Source organism: Patagioenas fasciata, chromosome 13 (genome assembly GCF_037038585.1).
Source record: "Patagioenas fasciata isolate bPatFas1 chromosome 13, bPatFas1.hap1, whole genome shotgun sequence".
Taxonomy (NCBI): Eukaryota; Metazoa; Chordata; class Aves; order Columbiformes; family Columbidae; genus Patagioenas; species Patagioenas fasciata.
The window spans coordinates 18218561-18235725 of record NC_092532.1 but is presented as its reverse complement, the minus strand read 5'-3'; positions in this window follow the sequence as shown (position 1 = coordinate 18235725).

Below are 17165 nucleotides of genomic sequence, written 5' to 3'. Positions count from 1 at the left end.
GGACTCGGCTTGAGTTTTTGGTCTCTCCTGGTTTCTCCTAAATGACTTTGAGAATGCAAAGTGGTTGTGTGTTTGAATGTGAGTTTGTTTCTAAGTAAGAAATGGCATTTCAGGGGAAGGAAAATAAAGTATTTGATTAAAATGAAATCTACATAAATTTCTTCATCTGATGGAAAAATGTAAAAAAAAAACCCATAAAATGGAGATCACGTCTTTTGTGATTTTGTGCAGGTTATTTTACCTGTCTTGGGAAAAGATGTTAGAAATAATTATTCCTGACAAAGCATGTATATTTTTTGACAACTACATTGTCCCTGTTTAGATCATGGTATTAATACAATACACTGTCCTCAGGAACATGCATGCACTCATGAAAGACCTCACTGACATCACTGCAGAGGTAAATTCAAAAGGCCAGATTTTCAAAACCACTTTCTGAGATTGTGAAGGCAAATTGTGTGTATTTGAAGCCATGTAAGTTAACATTTGCATGACGTTGTGGCTGAATGTAGACCCTACTTAAGTTATTTGCACACTTATTTGTGTACAGAAGTGAATGGCAAATGCAAGCATGCTACAAATTTGACTTCCAAAGTTCTATTTGCTCCTGTTGCATCATTGCATGTGGGGATGAGAATGTTGATGTGTTCCTCGCTGTGTGTCCTGTTTAAGAATAACTTCAACAGTTTTAGTTTCAAATTGTTCAAGTTATTCTTATCAATATGATCAGTGTTTATAATACAGACACTATGATATAGTCTGACACTTTTTCCAGACATTTAAATATTTAAGGTTGCCTAGAGACCCTGGAATGCCCATATAATCATGAAACATTTATTGTCTTTATCTGCAGATCTAAAATTCATCAATGAATAAAAACAGAAAGGGAAATCTTCAAAAAAAATGAAACAAAATATTATCCTGTGTTAATTTATAGTTACTTTCTTTTATCTATTTAAGATGCTTGAATTCACTTTGTTAGCAAATTTCTCTTGACAAGTACACCTATTTATTATTACTAAGCATCGTTTTTAGGAATGTCTGAAATGACACATGTATTGTTTTAAATAAGATCATAGAGGTAATTTTTAACCACACAAGCAATACACTAACAATGGAGTGAACAAAACATAATTAATAGTTTTATGCCATTCATCAGGATCATTTTATTTGCTGCCAGCATGTGCCAAATGCAAAATGTTTTGACTTCAATTAAAAATTTTAAACAAAATTAAACCTGTTATTGAAAGCATAGAATATATATACTGGTAGAGATTGTGTGGATTCGTGGATATTTGCATGTCTGCAAGCACGGATGTACCAGAGGGAGCGCAGGGATCTATGAGAACTTTGACACTATGTTAGCAAAGGATAATGTGACAACCGTTCCTGCTTTCACCCATTTATAGTGAGGCAGCATTCCTGTGTCCCCAGATATGTATTAAATTCTCCCCTGGAAAACGGATTTAAAGAAATAACACCATAAATATATTGTGCATTTTATAGAGAAATTATGATACCATAGCCATTGATATCCCAGTGTATTAGTTTAATGGCAAAACAATTCTATTCTTCTCTGTGTGTTGTTTTTTTTATTTAATTATTTTTCTTAAATTTATTTTTATTGCTTAGGTTTGGGTAGGGTGTCAGTATTGTTTAATTTTGTTTTTATTTTCTAGAAAATAATTTCATCGCTTTCATATCTGTATTATTCCTGTCCCTTGAGATGGAAGCTTATCGTTGGCAGCGATCATGCTGTCTAACTGTCACAGCAAAGGATACTTTAAACACCAGAGACGTGTTTTATCCTGAATTTGTGGCTGGCCAGAGTTTGAGTTTGGCTACCAGCGCCACCCCAGCAATTTGAAACCAAAAGCGTAACCTAGAGGAAACAAGTAATATGTGTTGTCTTAAGCTCCTATTTAATAAAACACTTAAGTGCTTATTTAACTTTAAAGATGCCTGAACCATGTTAATTACTTATTAATTGCTGACCAGTTAGCAAATTGAAGACTTAAGAAACAGAAGGTCCCCATAGGATGATAGGACTAAGCAAGATGCATTCTGAATAACTCAACTAGTTCACCTGTTTACTTAGGCACGCACTAATGTGCATATTTCTTGCGTAGTGTACTGCAGCGTATGTTAGAAATCTCAGATTACTTGCGAGCAAGCCAGTACCTTTGATGTGATACAGTGCGGATCCAAGCAAACCCCTTCATGTCCTGAAAACTGCGTGCTCTGCATAAGGTGTGCACTAATGGGGCTGCGTCAATGCAGTCCTGCGCTGCACTCCGTCAAGACATGCTATGGATCATATTACCAAGTTTTGTAATATTAGCAAGACTTTGGAACAGATATTCAGCTCCTTTCTCTATATTGCTTAATTCTGAAATTGATGGTTAGATAAGCAGCAGATGGTAGAGACTTTTGCAAATGCATAGTATTTTCAAATTAACTTAAACAAACTGTGTGTGGCTGTGCCATAAACCGGAATTATAAATTATAGATATGCAGTGAGGACTGTAACCTTTAGTTTTCTAGCTGTCAATTTTGCTTTTCTTCTCTGTCCTATTTCTGGACAGAAATTCTTCATCAGTTTGTGAATTTAAGTTCAGCAGAAAATATATGATCTGGATTAAAACACTAGCAACAATAATAAGCTTAAAAATTCTTATAAGTGGGCACATACAGTAGGAACAAGGAAATCATCATAAGTGATACCTCTCAGGCTACTAGAAATATTTACATTTACCAAGGAGTGGGCAGCTACAGAAAAAAACAGCTTAATGAAATGCATTTGGATCCTCGGAAAAATAACAAACGGAGAACTGGCCAGTATTGATCCTAGGTAAAAGTTAACAGGGAGCTCCCAGAGACTCAGGATTAATGATGATCTATTCAGTACATTTATTGGATTTATTTGCAATGTAAAGGGTAAAGTAAAGGTGTGTAAGGAACAGAAAGTAAAAGTAACAAAAATACAGATGATAGCAGTTTTTGCTTAGTCAAGTCTATACAAACCTCCAAGGAATTCTGGAGATCTAACTGATTTAGGCAACTAGGGAGTGGAAATTCAAATATACTCAGTTTTGACAAATTTCCTGCAATGTAAATTTTATAGAATTATTTTCAGTATTCATGACCATTGATCAAACTGTAAATTAGCTCTAACTTTTTGATAGAAAAAACTCCCAGAGAATTCAGTAGGATCTGAATAATTTTGCTATTTCTTTCATTGGGGATGAGGTTTCCCCATGATCATCATTAGTGCAGACAGCTCAATAAAAAAGGCTGCTCAGCTCACAGCAGTGGTCTAAACAGCAAACAAAATGGTTGGATGAATAAAGAACGGGTTAGAAAAACAATACTGCAAATATTATGATACGTATCAGTGGTATCCTCTTGTTTTGAATATGCTATTGAATTCATACCTTTCTGCCTGAACATATATACATCATAAGCAGAAAGGGTACAGGAATAGTCATTAAAAGTATCCAGAAGCATGGAGAAGTTTACATATAAAGGAAGAATGAAAATAGGAGAGGTTAGTTTAAGTGCATGAGAACATGAGTAAGATTTTATAGAAAATGGGTCATTTACACAAGGTAAACCTGATTTCTTTCTTGGCTTTGTCCTGTAGTGCAAGCAAAAAGGTGTACCAACAAATTGAGAAATGATAAGGAGGAACTTCAATGTTTTTCAGAATGGGACTTACAGATGAAGAAATTCTTTGGAGTGAAAAGTGTGGCAGGATTAGAAAACAAAACGAAACTGGGCATCCATGTCTGTAAGGCCATATTCACACATGCAGTGAAATAAAATAGGAAAATATGAGCTAATATTTGTCCTATGACAAGTTTTCGTTGAGGCGACAGGACATTGAACTAGATGACATACTGCTGTGGGTTGTATGATTTCTCCTTCCTTCCGTCAATGTCCCCTGTGTAACTGAGTGTCCTCTGTAGCTGAGTCTGGGTTAGGAAAGTGTAAGCAAGGCTGAGCACAGCCGGGCAGAGCAGTGTCGGGGGCTGCTCTGGGGAAGGGGACACCTCCTGAGATAGGGACCTCTGTGGAATTCTCTGGGCTGAAAGGAGGATTCTCATTCCCCCACCAGAGGCCGGGGAATCTCCAGCCTATGACAGAACTCAGGATTTACCCTTTTATTTTCATTTTTGTGTTTAAACAATCAATAAAGTCCTAAAGCAAAGACTACAGACTCTTCTAGGCACGGGTAATTCCTGGGGCTGGTAAATAAGTTCAGTCTCTCAAAGTTCTATTTTAGCTTTTCAAGTAAAGCACGTCCCGATTTGGTATTTTAAGCAATGAATTGACTAATGCTTCTGCCAAACAGTGTAGCGGGAGTTGGTTCATAATATCCAGATGCTGTCAATGAGCACTGTTTTTTTTGTTTTTTTTCCAGTAAGACTTTCTTTCAAGCATTATTTTTTATGGTACACTACAGTTTCTTATACAAAACAGTAAAAACAGCTTAGAATAGCTAGAAATGCTTAATGATTAGGGTGGTACACAGCTGAAGCATTACCAGTGAAACAGCTTACTTACTGATTTGTTGCCAGGTAGCGAGCCAATTAGCAGTGGTGGTTATTATTTACATTTCATGCTATATATCACCAAAATTGTGTTGTTGATTTATCATTTATATTGTTGTGTTGTCAGCATAATTTATTCAGATCATGCTGAGATACCTGTGAAATTAAGTAATAAAGAGAATGGCATAGAGTATATCTGTATTCATAGATATTTACTTTGCTTTTAATGAGAATGCATGTTCAGATAACACATAGATCACTTAGCTATTAAACTCTTTTTAAATAAACCTGTTAAGAGTTTATACCTTGTATTTTCTATAATTAAAATGGCTTGGTTTTGATTCTAATCTGATTTTTCCTGTTAAATAAGTCACTTTTTTACACGTTACCTTAACTAGCGTACCAAATAATTGTGCCAACTTCGTTGATTAATGAGTTTCAGAAAGCTTCTTCGTGGTCACCCTCCTGGATATGTTCAGATCTGAGACTCAAATCCAAGCAGTAGAAGGAGGCACATATTTTGTTTGCAATATTGTATAACTGAAGTGCATGACTTGTTAGTAAGTAGGTGTAACAGTGTCCTCGGAAGTTGAAACTATAGATGCACTGTGTTTTTTATGTTAAGCTCCAAGTTAAATGGTCTTCAAAAGTACCAGCTATGTGCAGTTAGGTGGATTATCTAGAGGCTAGAGAAGAATTTTATACCTTAAGAATTAGCAGTCTTCTAGTAAAATGTTTATCATGTTAATAAGCAAAGATAGTTAATTTGGTTATTTTGACAAATGTAGTTTAGTTTCAATCAGAAATTATTAATGAAATATGAGTGCACTTAAGGCATTCTGTTTTATTAAAATACTGAAATCTAAACTTGAAATGGCCAGCACGTCATGATAAGAGTTTGAGAGAATGTGTATGTCTGTGTGCAGAAGATGGAAATATCTTCTCTATTTCACATAAGATATGTGAATAAGTTGGGAGTCGCTGATGCTGTACTATACAGGTTTATTGTATGTCTGCTAGGAAGATTTCAGGAGGACAGCAGGTTTTCTGCTTTCCACATTTCTCCTGAAACCACTGTGTGTCATTACAGAACTGAAACAGAATACATGATGGGCTGCAGGAAGATGTAGCATTATTCCATCTGTGAGAGAAAAAAGATCACTTAACTTGCTCTTAGCTGTGTTATTCGAGATTCAGATCTCTTCTCACTTGAATGATAAATGCCAAGTTCCCACAGAACTCATCCCTTATTCTCTTTAAATATAATGGAAAACATTTGTCAATGGCAGTTAGTGGTTTTTGTATTTTAATGTTATAATATTGATGAAATTAAAGTTATTTATTTTAATGTTATTTACTACAAAAGTCAATTGCTTAACCAAGAACTGATTCCTTTAGGCAGAAAAAATGCTTCCCCAAATTCTAGATTTTTTACTGTTTATTCTCTTGAACTTGGATAAATTATCTTCTGTATCTTAAACTTCACTAGTCTGTCTCAGGATTTCATTAACAATATTAGAAATACTAACATGTTTCTAGAATTGTATTCTCTTGTATGCCACTTTTATTAATGTGTGATATTGTAGCCGTCCCTGTTTTCTTAGCTGCAATGAATATTTAAAATGCATCTTGGAGAGCTGAATGAAATCTTTCTTTGATCAGATCTCAATCCTGCTGAAGTTTCCAGTTGTTGGTGAAAAATTAGTGGATTATCTTCGGTACCGTGTTTCTATGCATATATGGAAATAACTACCTATTCTGTGAGAACAATAAAATCCCTGTTTCTTGGATTTTCTTTAAATAGCTTGTGCATCACTAGCACCATGTTGAGCATCTTTTTAGTAGATGGACCATAACTGACGTTCACCTAAGATTGTGTCCTATGTCTTTTAACTAGGGGTTACCTACCCATTTGTATCATTAAATCAAAGAAACAGCTGACAGAAAGTATCATGTTAAATTTATGCCGGTTTTATCTTAGCTTTTCTCTCCAGGAAAAGCCAGTTTTTGTAAAGAATGGGTCTTTTGCAATCATGCACTGTGATTTCATGTTCAGTTGATCTATATTAAATCTGGGTTGTTTGCCCCAAAATTTCTGCAGTATGTCAGGTACAGAGAGTATGAAAACAAAGAAAAAAATGAGAAATGTTGAATTCCCTTCTAATCCTTTTATTCCCTTTTAATAATATTTTCCTTGCTTAGTTCTTGACACATGAATTTTAGTGTCTTTGTTCTCCTGATCTGTGTTGCATTAAGCCTACGCACTCTGGTAAGGAATATTCATTTGGAATGCAACAGTCAAAACAGAAGTTTATTTTGTGTTGAAATGAAAACTACTAAGGAGGTCATAAGAGCAACTGTTTGAAGGAGAAGTATCCTTTCATAAGCAGATTTCAGAAAGAAAGAAATGTGTCAGCTAAGAATAATGGAAGAGATGAGTAGGAGAATGGGAAATTTAAAAGGAAAGTATACAGATTACACAAGACAGTAGATAGGATGATAAGAAAGATAAGATTGTTTGGGTGGAGATCATGGTTTTCCCAAGATTTATAGAGTTTTTCAAAATTCAGAGCAAAGCTGTGCCCACTCACGGCTATCAATATCAACCCGTCTCTTATGAATCCAAACCAGAGAGGTTTATGAAGCTCTGCTACAAAGCAGATGGATACGTGGTACTTCAGTGTGCCCCATTCCCATCTTCCCTCCCTATTCTGAATATGTCTGGAGAATTCAAAACATTTCAAGCAAAATCATCAGGTTACAAGAGAGAACATAACAAAGTCAAAGCTGAAGGAGAGTTTATCCTGTCCATGACTGCTTTTCCTTTACCAGTATGATTTAGGTCTGTATTTCTTGAACAAGGAGGAAGAGTTGCTCATGCCTCTTCTCTTTATGCTCCCAGCACTGTTGGCTCATTCTTTTCCCATGCAAGATCCTTGCCTTGCAAAGGACTGTCCTAAAGCAGATCTGTGTAGTTGAGGCTGAAATCTTACATCAAGAAGTCTGTAGGAGAGAAAAAAAAATCTCAAGGATAGAAGAAATCTCATATTTCACTCTATTGTCTCTCAGGGAAAAAAAATGTTGGTATTAGATGTTGCTATCTACTTGATTTTATTGCTTCTTCTCTACTCTTCCCTATTCCTTCTTTAACAAGTGTAAAATGAAAGTGAGACTGAGTTTTAGGAGCAACTTGGCCATGGCTGGCTCAGTTGCCAAATTCTGATTTCCATAGCTGCTGATTAACCAAAGGTTGGTCTTGATATGCAGTAGTCCAAATTCTTCCGTCAAAAACTAATGGAGCACAAATGTCAAATAATTTTCTATTGGATTTGTGCAAATCAGTGGGGGTTGCTACTACCTGATACTGCTGTTATTCAGCTTAGTAGCCTTCTCCTTCAGGGGGGGTAGATACACTATTCCCTTCCAAAAATTGGTTCAGTGTATATCGGCTTCCTAGTTGAAGAGACGAGAACAACATTTTTGATAGGTGATTGCTTACCCTTCCTAATTGCTGATTTGTGTTCTGACTTCATCAACTCTGGAAGCCTTGTAACTCTGTTCTGCTCCTCTGTTCAGGCTCAGGCTTAACTTTAAAAACCTAATATATGAATAATATTTCCACTTACAGTGAAATAATTTACCTCATGTGGCTGCTAACCGGTTTAAGAAAGCAACAAACACAATGCTACCGTCTGTTTCAAAAATAATTTGCTAATCTGGAAACTTGGTCCTACTGGGTGAAGATCAGACAAAAAATACTACACTTCGGCACTCAGCTGCATATGTCCTGCTCACAAAATTCAGGAGGGAAGGTGTAAAAAGGAAGCATTTAGCACCTATGAATTGTTTGCTTATTCCAAGCAGCAGGCTGATGTGTTCTGGATATAAACAAATCAGTCTCTACTAGATCTTCTGCACCTCATGACATGACAATAAATTCATTTTGTGTTTTTATGGAGAATTCCCCTGACTGTGGAAAAGAAGTGGCATGGCATTAGCAGCCTTGGCACAATTTCATTTTGTGTTAACTGTAAAATTGTATTTTTCCCCCACTCCTTTAGTTCTAGAACTCCTTTCATAATTTTGCTATTCAAACGACCCTTGCATAATGTTTTCTTTTTGTTAAAGCATCAGTAATACTTTAACTTATCTGTGAAGGAGAAAATGATTGTGTTACCATGTGTGTTTGATACCGCTATAGACTCTTTCTCAAGTCTTATCAGCACAAAATCTGGGAAAAGCCCTTGGAGTAAGTCATCTTTAAAATTGTGTGACTTTTCCTAGCAAGTACTCATGCTATGAAAACTGTTACAGAAAGAGTTTAGTTTTTGTAGTTTTCTGTCTGAACGCATTCTTCAGGAAAAGAATATCTTCACGTCTCTTAATGGTGTGGTATCTTTCAAATGTATTGTTGTCTGAACTGTTGATTAAACAACATGGTGCTGATTGCAGCAGGGTGGCTGAATGTGGACAGAAGTAGCTATTGCAGCCTGCTCACTAAGAAGTCATTTATCAAAGTTTTATCTGATTTCAGAGGCATTAGATTTATCAGTCACAGTTTATAAATGACATGTCATCAGGATCAAACCGAAGCAATACCTTAGTGAAGTGCTGCTGTAAAGCAAGTGTAAACATCTTCTGCAGATGTACTGTGTCCTTGCACTCGGAGGTATGTCATGCAACAAATAATTATAGCAACCTTTAGTATTTTAGTTCAATTCTAGAATTTCTTTTTGTTGTTTTGGTGACCAGTTTGATTTCTGCTCCTCACCCAACCCCAAGGTGTTTACAGTTTTACTATAGGTGAGAAAAGCATTTGGTACATATTTGTACCATTTGGTACAAATAACTCTGGAAAAGTTGAAGGTGTCAGGGCCATCTGATAAACAAGGAAGATCGAGGCATACCAAATAACACTACAAAAATTTAGAGCTAGATAACTGATGCACATCCAAGAAAATGATTTAAGAGAAGTCTGCCTTACCTAAGAAATAAACTGCTGTGTATCCCAGCCTGACTGAAAGTCTTGGTTTTGACTGTTGAAACCATTTGAGATTAAAATGTAATATGGAGGGAGTTTTATTAAACTTATAAAAATCCATTTGAGTCTAAATTAACCTTGGTGGTTCTTTAACCAGCCTAAGAGAAAAAGTGCTAAAACCCCAGTAAGACAGACACCCTGACAACTTGCTTGTCTTTTGGGGTATATTTTAAAAATTTTACCACCCAATTCTCTATTTGCAAACTTAAACTGCAAATTGTTTATTAAGGGTGAGAAGTTTGTTTTAGACCCTTGAAAGCATATACAACCTCTTTAAGTGATGATGAAGGTAAATCTTATTGTCTGGGGAAATGAATTCTGCACAGCTATTTCTTTTATTGCTGTGCTGAATGTGAAAGCATTACTCAGTTTAATAAATCCTACTGTATCTCTCAGTCTGTGTAGACTGGTATAAATATCTCCAGTTATGTCATATTACCACCTTTGTACAGCTAATGTTACGTTCTTGATGACTGGTGGCTGATAAATGCAAAACCTCATTTGGTTTGTGAGTGATTGAACGCTAACACTGTTTAGATTTCTTAATATACTTGTATTAGCATGAATAAGTAATGAGCGTGCCAGGCTTTTTTGAATATTTGATTGTATCTTTATAATGGATGTGTGTCTCTCTCTTTGTGCTAATGTCATTGTAACTTTGTTGGTGTCATAACTCCAAACCTTAGCAATCGATCTTTATCAGAATATCTTAAGTCAATTACCCTCTCATGGCCAAATTACTGTGTCATAATACTTTTCTTATAAAAGTATTCTGCATATTGCATTTATGATACAAATAAGTACTAATTCTAGCTGCAGTGTATTTCTCACTTCCTCATTGTGGCATCTATTGTATTAGTGTATTGATCAGTGATTTTTGTTGTACTGTCTCTTTAAGCATATATGCACGCATGCATGAAACATTAAAGCTTTTCCTAATTCTACTTTTTATTAATAGACTTGCTGATCCTTAATACTCTAATTCAGCCATCTTTCATGTGCCTTAGGCTTCTGCTACTTCTAAAAATTAAGTTCTAATGTTTACAGTTTCTTGGAAATCATGGCCCATCATTTTGGATAGTGATTCGTGTAGGAAGAAACTATTAGTTTGTCAGAGAGTTCTGCTTATTTTAATACTCTGAAAAAACACGTACCTGCAGTACAGTAGATTTTTCTTTCATCATCCTGCATCATGTTTACTGACTGACCCATTTAACAAGTAAACAAATCGAAAAGTGGCTTTTTGGTTAGTGGTTTCTTAGTGGTTCACAAATATATGTTGCTTTTTCTATGCAAAATACATAAACAGAAGACTACTAGACCAGTGACACTGGCAAGGGCAGGGTATTGTCTGGGTGTGCATTGTTCTGCCTCTGCACTTCTCCATATATGCTTTTCTTCTAAGGTGCCCAACTTACCTAAGTCACCCCTGAAGCAATGCTTTTGGTTGTGGAAATTTCAAAACCTGTTATGTGGACTGCAGTTCATGACAGGCTTAAACTAATTCTGTTTAATGGTGTATATTGCATCCATTATTCTAAAGATGCATGGTGGAAATCTGATGTGCAGCGCTACTGGTATAGCTGAAACATGGATCTAGCTGTTATATTTCTTTATTTATTTTTATCAGAGGAACCATATGAGCTGGGATATAGGACTGCTGGAGGTGGACCTGCCCTTTCCCACTCCTTTAAAATCAGCTAGACAAAATGTTTCCCATTTTTAAAGCTAGCTTAATCAAAATATGTCGTAATAATGTAACAAGGTGCAACAGAATTGCTGAATGAGGGGAAAAAACTCACAAATTGGGATTAAAATAAATTACTCCTGCCTGCCAGAGACTGGGAAAGAGATAGTCCTATTCTGCTATTTTGCTTTTCAGTCCGCTGGCTTAGTGGCTTCTGGATTAGAACAAACTTCACAGTGTCCTCTCTGATTCCTAGAAAATTTGTTTTTGTCTCAGCTCCAAGGCTTGGATCTGCTCCATGCTGCTGACAGACCCCTTCTTTACTCTGGAAATTTCCAGTCTGGTTTTTGCTGCAAACTGTGTCCCTGCTGTCCCCACTGTCCTACCCACTGCTCCTGGGGCTGAACGCTCAGTCACTCCAAGGGCAGGTACGCTGCTTCTCTTGCTTCTGCACAGGGCTCTAGCTGATCACAGTGCAGTTGTCCGAACAATGTAATTTGCTGCCCATCCACACAACATTGCAAACATACCATTTCACAGAATCACAGAGTGTCAGGGATCAGAAGGGACCTCAAAAGCTCATCCAGTGCAATCCCCTTGCGGGAGCAGGAACATCCAGATGAGGTTACACAGGAAGACATCCATAGACAGTAAACTGTGAAGAAACCCATCGGGCTGTTCTCTTTGTCAAAAAGTGTCGCACGGAAGGATGTGTAGAGAATCTTGATCCAATTTGCATCTGAAAAAGAGGCCATGGTATGTTAATAATGGTGATTGGTTTTTTTTTCCCTGCATTATGAAATGCAGGAGAAAATGTCATGATTAAAAAAGGCATTGATGCCCCAATATATTGTCTGTCTACACAAAGGAGTAGAAATTATTTCTGACATTTTGGTCCTTGTTTTCCTTCTAGCTCGTTGTACTCTAGGAAGAAGTCGTGGAGTGTACTTGCCAGGAGAAGTCCATGTAGGTCCATCACTGTTTTCCTGCAGAGTCAAAACATACGCTATCAAGGTGTGTCAAGCCCACAGGACAATTGCAGCAAATCATAATGAAAACATCTGGAAACATCTCAGACTTTCACAGACCAATCAGTGATTAGTCCAAAGATGAAACTTTATGAACCTTCCTCACCTGTTTTTTTGAAACTCTCCACCTTCTATTTGGCTAGCAGTTTCCCTTCCCTTATTCACATTATCTCCACTCCCACTTGTTCACAGTGTATTCAGGTCTGTTTCTATGAATCTTTATTCTGTGTACTTATGTCCCACTTTTCAGACACAAGCAGCATGCTCTCTGCATCAGCAACAGCTCACGCAGAGTTTCACATATCTTGTCATATTAGAACAAGTCATATATTTTGTAGTTTTGTAGAATCATGTGAGAGAATCAGAAGGGTCACATCTCCCTCTGGTTTTTCACAGAGGAAAACGAATGTGGTATAGTTCATATTGATGCCAAGTACATAATTGTGTTTCCCTCCTACTTAGGAAACCTTAGCCTCAGAATTTTATGATACATGAGCAGATGCATTACATGGGATGTTTTCCAGATTCCTTTTTAAAAATCTGAGTCACTCAACACAAAGTCCTTTACTTTGTAATGATGTCCTTAGTCCATTTAAATACGTACCGTGAAACTTGCTGAGCAAATTACTAGATTGAAGGGAAAATTTTTAGGAAAGTTTGTCATTCGAGTTAAGAAAGTGACATAGGTGTCAAAAAAATGCAAACAAAAACAAATTAAAACAACAACAACAAAAAAAACCCAAAAACCCACAACACACAAAACACTCAACCTAAAAATATTGTCTATATTTGCAGCTGGTTTTGAAAAAGGCTTTGCATTTTTCTTTCACAGAATATGCACAGCCATAACATACATGACAGTATCATGTGGACCAGCTTTGATGTTTTGAAGGTTTCATAAACTTATTAATTCAAAAATGTGATAACTAAACTGGAGCTAGTGGACAATTTCAGAGCATACCTAATTGGACAAAATTTAGCAATCGCTAGCACTTTTCTGCATGATTTTGTATTTGCTGCGTTGAGCATCTCTGCATTAAGCAAGTAGACTTGTCTGAATCTCCTTCTCCACACTATGTGCTGTGCGAGGAGTCATCACCGGTTAGTGGTCAGCTATGCTGGGTTAACTCACAGGTCCTCACTTTGGGGAGGAATGCTGCAAGTAATATTATAAAGTTTACTTGTTGTGGTTGACTCTTGACCGTTACTGTAGTTTACCATCTAAATACCTTCACGTGCACGACGATTTCAGAGATACTTATATTTTATTTCATATTCCATTACTTCTCTGAAAATTTTATAAGTTCTGTCAGGTGAGAACTATCTGGTCTTCTAACTTTAGAGAAAGAACTTAAGAACGTTTTGTAAGAACATGTTTATGGTGAACCATGTGTGTATGCATTTTGGGGACAAGAAGTTATTCGGAATGGTGCATGGCTTGAAAGAGCATGATAAGCATGTAGCTCACAAGAAGACTTATGAAATCAACTTCTTTACTAGTATTTCCATGTACATATAACTTGTCTTTCACATCTGCTTTGTATTTTTGTATTTTCCTAGCACTTTCTGAGCCACAATTCCAGTCGTGGTTTTATTAAGTGAGCTAGAAATGGATTGCAGTAGGGGCAGGTGAAAGCAACATCTGGCTTGCTGACTTTATGATTGTCAGAGAGTAAGGACTTCTTCACTCTCTGATGTAATGTTATGCTCCTTGTCTTCCTAAAATGAAGGAAGAAAACAACAACAACAAAAAAACAAATGGATTTTCTTCTGGGTGCTTTCTGTATGAAAGGACTTCATAAGAATATAGCCTTATAGAAATTATTTTTGAGTACCTTCTTAAATGTTAACAAGCAAAAGATACAGACTTTAGTAGTACGAAAGAGAAACAAATTTCTTAACATGTGGGTAGTGTTTCATTCATTGTATTTCAATTATTTTGTTAAATGAAAGATTAAAAGTGGCATTTTTGAAGGCCTGCCAATGCTTCCACTTGCTCAAGTGGTGGTACAAGTAAACTTCCTAATAAGCCTCTCTAGGCTTGATGTCTAACATATGTGACGAGTACTGGAAGCTCACAGAGCTCATGTTCCTGAGCAGACATCCTCGCTGCTCTGCCTGGTGAAACCCATCACTGCCTTGTTCATTGTTGGTTGTCAGCCTGACTCACAAAGAGCATAAATGCTGGAGTCACGCAGAGAAAGCTCATTCTTGCGTTTTAAAGACTTTAGGTTTAATTAATTAATTAATTAATCAATTCTGATTGATGTCTGTCGTATCTGTTGAGGACAAAGGCTATCTGCTCTTTTAGAGAGAATGCCTTCCTGCTCCAGCGAGGGGATTGGACTGGATCTTTTGAGGTCCCTTCCAATCCCTGACATGTTGTGATTCTGTGATGTGGCTTCTCTTGGGATGCAAACCAATCAGTATAACAGAGCTATGGGCCTTGAAAACAAGACTCAGATGGTTGAGGGATGATAAACCTTGGAGTCAGGTGGTTCTAGATTCCTGGCTCTGCAGCGGCCCACTTGGTGAGCTTTCATTTATTTCCTCAGCCCAGATACAAGCTGGAGATTATATCCTAGAAATAACATGCTCTTTTGTTGGCTGCCTAGATTTTTGGTTGATTTTTTTTCACTTTGATTTTGTTTTTTTTATTCCTGTAGTGGACTTCTCTGAAAATTGTCATGACATCCCACCTCCCTAAGTTGGAAAACTTCATTACATTCAGCAGTAAATTAGGTGTGTTAAGTTTGAGAGTTAGTGTTGGTTTTCCCTAGGAACTTATTGATTTATACATTGCAAACTTGTCTGAGTGAGCAAAGGACTTTTTTCTCATGTTCCTCGGCACAGTGATTTCTTTTGTATGCTTCCTGGTTGAAAATTCCTTCTCCTTTTGATCACTGAAAGACCTTTATTAGCTCTTCCTTTACTCTCATGATATAAAAGCATTTTGGAGGAAGTTAATTAACAGTCTGTCCTTTTCCATATTCAGAGGTTTTAAATATCTGTTTAGTTCTCAAGGAAAGCATATTTTTAAAATAGAATATTGCATGGAAAAGCCACCTACAAATATTACCTCTGAGATAAAAGGCTTGATAAAGGAGCCAGTGACTTTCTGTCTTTTTTGGTTCAGGTGTATACTAGGCATTTCCATGGTGATTAGTATTTTATAAATGCCAGAGATAAATGGTCACAAGAAACTGCTGCAAACAGCAATAAGGTTTGAAATAAAGGCTTAAACAATCCTCTTCTACATGCTTCCTCTTGTATTTCTCTCCGTGTGAAACTACAACTTGCAGGCCTACCTGACCAAGCTATAAAGCTCATGTATAGAGCCTATATTACCTTCTAACCAATGGGCACTCTTCTGTTTTCATTTTATTTAAAAACATGTATCGCTGTTCAGTGGCTCAAATTATGTAGATACATTTGTTATAGTGTTGGCAGCATTCATTATCAAAATGTACTCACCATTTGCGGGGAAAAGTCATAATTAAGCCCACAAGTAATGGAAATTATAAATGACACCTGCCAGTCACTGGAGCCCTGCCTGCATGTGCGATCCTGCTGGGAATCCATAGTCTGTCTCAGATCAAGTCACTTGATTGACAGTTCTTGTTGCTGTCTCTGTGCCAGCTGGCAGATTGCCAATAAGAATAAATCATATAAAGTGGGAATTCTGGTACTGTTGGCACCTGTTGAATGAGGTAAAGTCTGCTTTACTTATAAGCCACAGACTACGGAAAATTGACCAAATCTCATACTGCATATCATACCTGGGCATTTTTGCAACTCTCTGTAACTTGGGAAAGAAAGTTGGTAGTCTAAGCACAAGCCTGGCTTGAAGCATCTTCTTTCCTGAAGAGGTGTTGTAGATAGAGCTGATCTCAAAACTGCCATCAAAGTGCTACTATGCATGAATTGCATTTGTTACATGAAATGCACAATTCAAGGGTGAGTCTCTTCAAAAGCATCATTCTCATCAGAGGAATGAACTTCCTTCATGCAAGGTTAGTTGAAAACACATCAAGTTCTAGTCAAAATCAACGTTGGTAAAGTGTGATTAAGGTTTATCTCATACCTTGTTTATTCCACAGAGGGTATGGATTCTTAATTTGCCATGGTTGAGCATCTGATTTCTATTTATTTCTCCTCTGATAAAAATTTTCTATGCAAATGCAGAATCAAGTGTCTTTGTAAAATTCCAGCATTTCTAGGACAGAATTAATGCTTATGTCCTAGGACTGGTCTTACCACAGTGTGTGGGAACACACTCTGACAACTATACATCTTCTAAACAAAGAAAACATTTGTAACTTTGGAATTCCTGTGTTCTGAATCTCATTTTGTCCTGTGCAAAGCTGCAATAGGAACATGAGTATTTTACCTATTTCAGCTTCTTTCTCCTCTGTATTTACTCTCCTTTTATTGTGGATGCTGTAGGACTTAGAAGTGTGTTCAAAATGTCATGTTTCTATGTGGCTTAATCTCTACTAGAATGTTACTGGATTTGAGTGCCTGTAACAAACCAATCACTCTTAGTATTCTTCCCAATTATGAAATTTTTGATGTTATCACCTAAAACCTTGTACACTTAAAGTAACAGTAAGAAAAATGAAAATTGCTTCATCTCTTTAGATTTCTATGTGCTCTGCATTAATTCATACAATGGATTTTTTATTCTGGAGTTTTCTTAAGATATGATAAGTGATTATTTCTTTAAGTATGCACTCTATCCATTATTAAATTGATTATTCAAATCTCATTTAAAACAAGAGGCCAGATGGCAATATTCCAGTATTTGTTGCTACTAGCAACCACAAAACCCAAACTGAATGATTTTCTGTTTTTCG